Consider the following 5,000-nt stretch of genomic DNA (forward strand, 5'->3'; position numbering starts at 1 on the left):
GCCCGGGGTGGGGAGGCCACCCTCCCCGGGGCCCTCAGGGGCCCCGGATGGAGCTCCTGAACACAGACAAGCAAGGGGAGGCTCCCCGGGCACATCGGAACCCCTTTCCGGGCCCTTGGCAGTGCGGCAGGCTGGGAGACAGGGCCCAGGGCCTGAGCACCCGACCCGGGGCCCGCCCGGGCCCCTGGACCCAGCCGGGGCTCCCAAGCCCGGAGGCGCATGGGACGCCTCCCCGGTCCCTCCGGACCCCGTCCCGGGCACCCTGCCACGCAGCAGGACCAAGGACAGAGCCCGGGGTGGGGGGGCCGCCCTCCCCGGGCCCTCGGGGGCCCTAGCCACTGCTCCTGAACCCAGCCAAGCAAGGGGAGGCTCCCCGGGCACACCGGAACCCCTTCCCGGGCCCTTGGCAGTGCGGCAGGCTGGGAGACAGGGCCCAGGGCCGGAGAAACCAACCCGGGGCCCGGCCGGGCCCCTGGACGCAGCCGGGGCTCCCAAGCCCGGAGGTGCATGGGACGCCTCCCCGGTCCCTCCGGACCCCGTCCCGGGCACCCTGCCACGCAGCAGGACCAAGGACAGAGCCCGGGGTGGGGAGGCCGCCCTCCCCGGGCCCTCAGGGGCCCTAGCCACTGCTCCTGAACCCAGCCAAGCAAGGGGAGGCTCCCCGGGCACATCGGAACCCCTTCCCGGGCCCTTGGCAGTGCGGCACGCTGGGAGACAGGGCCCAGGGCCGGAGAAACCGACCCGGGGCCCGGCCGGGCCCCTGGACGCAGCCGGGGCTCCCAAGCCCGGAGGTGCATGGGACGCCTCCCCGGTCCCTCCGGACCCCGTCCCGGGCACCCTGCCACGCAGCAGGACCAAGGACAGAGCCCGGGGTGGGGAGGCCACCCTCCCCGGGCCCTCAGGGGCCCTAGCCACTGCTCCTGAACCCCGCCAAGCAAGGGGAGGCTCCCCGGGCACACCGGAACCCCTTCCCGGGCCCTTGGCAGTGCGGCAGGCTGGGAGACAGGGCCCAGGGCCGGAGAAACCGACCCGGGGCCCGGCCGGGCCCCTGGACGCAGCCGGGGCTCCCAAGCCCGGAGGTGCATGGGACGCCTCCCCGGTCCCTCCGGACCCCATCCCGGGCACCCTGCCACGCAGCAGGACCAAGGACAGAGCCCGGGGTGGGGAGGCCGCCCTCCCCGGGCCCTCAGGGGCCCTAGCCACTGCTCCTGAACCCAGCCAAGCAAGGGGAGGCTCCCCGGGCACACCGGAACCCCTTTCCGGGCCCTTGGCAGTGCGGCAGGCTGGGAGACAGGGCCCAGGGCCGTGGCACCCGACCCGGGGCCCGGCCGGGCCCCTGGACCCAGCCTGGGCTCCCAAGCCCGGAGGCGCAGGGGGAAGCCTCCCCGGGCCCTCCAGGACCCCGTCCCGGGCACCCTGCCACGCAGCAGGACCAAGGACAGCGCCCGGGATGGGGAGGCCGCCCTCCCCTGGACCTCAGGCCTTCCATGTCAGCCCGGCAATCTGGTCGCCCCATTGGAAAGCATTGCGCGCTACTATTGCAAACACATTATCTACCGGACTTGCTCTAGATGGCGCTCCAACATAAGGAATGTACCAACACCTTCCCTACTGGAATCGTGACGAGCAGGAGCCGTCATTAGCACTGAAGGGGCTAGTATATCAACACTTTCCCTCCTGTTGCGCAGGTTGGAGTTTGAAAAATAGATGGTATTATGCCTTTAGTTTGTGTGTCCTCTAGATCAAGTTGATCTACTGACTTGCGATGCCAAGGCATCTCGCTGTAAAGGAATGCGATGTCACAGCATGCATTTGTGCATTCGAATAGATGGCCGCCTATAACCCCTTCGCTGCGGCGGGTTTTCAAATGGGTTTGGGCATGGAGCTGCCCGGGACCCGTGGAGCCCGTCCTGGGCACTCTGACCTGCTGTTGGCCCGGGGGAGGACTGCCCGGGACCCGTGGAGCCCGTCCTGGGCACTCTGACAAGCTGTTGGCCCGGGGAAGGGAGCCCCAGACGACCGGGACCTGTGGAGCCCGTCCTGGGCACTCCTGTATGCCGTTGGCCCGGGGAAGGGAGCCCCGGACGTCCGGGTCCCGTGGAACTCGTCCTGGGCACTCTGACATGCCGCTGGCCCGGGGAAGGGTGCCCCGGACGCCCGGGGCCCGTAGCCCGTCCTGGGCACTCTGACAAGCCGTTGGCCCGGGGAAGGGAGCCCTGGACGCCCGGGACCCGTGGAGCCCGTCCTGGGCACTCTGGAATGCTTTGGCCCGGGGAAGGGAGCCCCGGACGCCCGGGGGAGGACTGCCCGGGACCCGTGGAACTGGTCCTGGGCACTTTTACATGCCGTCGGCCTGGAGGTGGGTGCCCTGGACGCCCGGGGGAGGCCTGCCCGGGACCCGTGGAGCCCTTCCCGGGTACTTTGCCAATGCCGTTGGCCTCATGGAGATGGTTGCCCCGGACGCGTCCGGGGGAGGCCTGCGCGGGACCCATGGAGCCCGTCCTGGGCATTGAGCCATGCCGTTGGCCTGGAGATGGGAGCCCCGGACGCCCGGGGGAGGACTGCCCGGTACCCGTGGATCCCGTCCTGGGCTCTTTGACATGCCGTCGGCCTGGAGGTGGGAGCCCCGGACGCCCGGGAGCGGGCTGCCCGGGACCCATGGAGCCCGTCCTGGACACTTTGACATGCCGTCGGCCTGGAGGAGGGTGCCCGGGACGCCCGTGGGAAGCCTGGTCGGGACCCGTGGAGCCCTTCCCGGGTACTTTGCCAATGCCGTTGGCCTCCTGGAGATGTGTGCCCCGAACGCCCGGGGGGAGGGCTGCCCGGGGCCCGTGGAGCCCGCCCTGGGCACTTTGACATGCCTTCGTCCTGGAGGTGGGAGCCCCGGACGCCCGGGGGAGGGCTGCCCGGGACCCATGGAGCCCTTCCCGGTTACTCTGCCATCCCGTTGGCCTCCTGGAGATGGGTGCCCCGGACGCCCGGGGGAGGTCTGTCTGGGGCCCATGGAGCCCGTCCTGGGCAGTGTGACATGCCGTCGGCCTGGAGGTGGGAGCCCCGGACGCCCGGGGGAGGGCTGCCCGGGACCCATGGAGCCCTTCCCGGTTACTCTGCCATCCCGTTGGCCTCCTGGAGATGGGTGCCCCGGACGCCCGGGGGAGGTCTGTCCGGGGCCCATGGAGCCCGTCCTGGGCAGTGTGACATGCCGTCGGCCTGGAGGTGGGAGCCCCGGACGCCCGGGGGAAGGCTGCCCGGGACCCGTGGAGCCCTTCCCGGTTACTCTGCCATCCCGTTGGCCTCCTGGAGATGGGTGCCCCGGACGCCCGGGGGAGGTCTGTCCGGGGCCCATGGAGCCCGTCCTGGGCAGTGTGACATGCCGTCGGCCTGGAGGTGGGAGCCCCGGACGCCCGGGGGAAGGCTGCCCGGGACCCGTGGAGCCCTTCCCGGGTACTTTGCCATCCCGTTGGCCTCCTGGAGATGGGTGCCCCGGACGCCCGGGGGGAGGTCTGTCCGGGGCCCATGGAGCCCGTCCTGGGCAGTGTGACATGCCGTCGGCCTGGAGGTGGGAGCCCCGGACGCCCGGGGGAAGGCTGCCCGGGACCCGTGGAGCCCTTCCCGGGTACTTTGCCATCCCATTGGCCTCCTGGAGATGGGTGCCCCGGACGCCCAGGGGCGGTCTGTCCGGGACACGTGGAGCCCGTCCTGGGCATTGAGCCATGCCGTTGGCCCGGAGAATGGAGCCCCCAGACGCCCGGGGGAGGTGTTGCCCAGGCATATCTCATCTGGTCCCCCGGGCAGAGAACCACCAGCCCTGGAGAGGTGTCCGGGCGTACCCTGCCCCTAGTAATCCGGAGGGAAATTACCCCCCTTTCTTGCAATCCGTGCACGCGAGGTGACAGAGGGGACCCAAGGCGTAAAAGAACCCGACCTCATGGAGCCCTAGCTGGGATCCGGGAGGCGAATGGCACCTCATCGGGACTTCCAGGGAAGCCCAGCCATCTGGTCGCCCCATTGGAAAGCATCGCGGGCGACCAGATGGCCGGGATCGAAAGGACTCCCAGCTCCCCATCCATCCCAAGCCTTCGCGGTGGGGTTCCTGACTTCCTGCCCACGCAAGGCAGGGCTCTTGGACCCCGGCTGGGCCTCAGGCGCAGGTTGGACCACCGGAGCTCTAGGGCCCGGACGACCTGGGGGGAGGAATGCCCGGGACCCGTGGAGCCCGTCCTGGGTACTTTGACATGCCGTCGGCCTGGAGGTGGGTGCCCCGGACGCCCGGGGGAAGCTGCCCGGGACCCATGGAGCCCGTCCTGGGTACTTTGACATTCCGTCGGCCTGGAGGTGGGAGCCCCGGATGCCCGGGGAGAGGTCTGCCCGGGACCCATGGAGCCCGTCCTGGGTACTTTGCCTATGCCGTTGGCCTCATGGAGACGGGTGTCCCAGACGCCCGGGGGAGGACTGTCCCAGACTCATGGAGCCCGTCCTGGGCACTTTGACATGCCGTCTGCCTGGAGGTGGGAGCCCCGGACGCCCGGGGGAGGGCTGCCCGGGACCCATGGAGCCCGACCCGGGCACGCTGCCATGCCGTCAGCCTGGATGGAGCCCCGGACGTCCGGGGTACGAGTGACCGGGACGCATGGAGCCCGTCCTGGGCACTTTTCCGTGCCTTCGGCCTGGAGCCCCCAGACACCCAGGGGAGGGCCACCGTGAAAACCATGGAGCCCGACCCGGGCACTCTGCCATACCGTCAGCCTAGATGGAGCCCCGGACGCCCAGGGGACGAATGCCCGGGACGCATGGAGCCCGTCCTGGGCACTTTTCCATGCATTCGGCCTGGAGCCCCCAGACACCCAGGGGAGGACATCCCTGGAAACCATGGATCACGACCCGGGCACTCTGCCATGCCGTCAGCCTGGATGGAGCCCCGGACGCCCGGGGGATGAATGCCCGGGACGCATGGAGCCTGTCCTGGGCACTTTTCCATGCCGTCAGCCTGGATGGAGCCC

The sequence above is a fragment of the Lissotriton helveticus genome, chromosome 9 (genome assembly GCF_964261635.1).
Source record: "Lissotriton helveticus chromosome 9, aLisHel1.1, whole genome shotgun sequence".
In the NCBI taxonomy this organism is placed as follows: domain Eukaryota; kingdom Metazoa; phylum Chordata; class Amphibia; order Caudata; family Salamandridae; genus Lissotriton; species Lissotriton helveticus.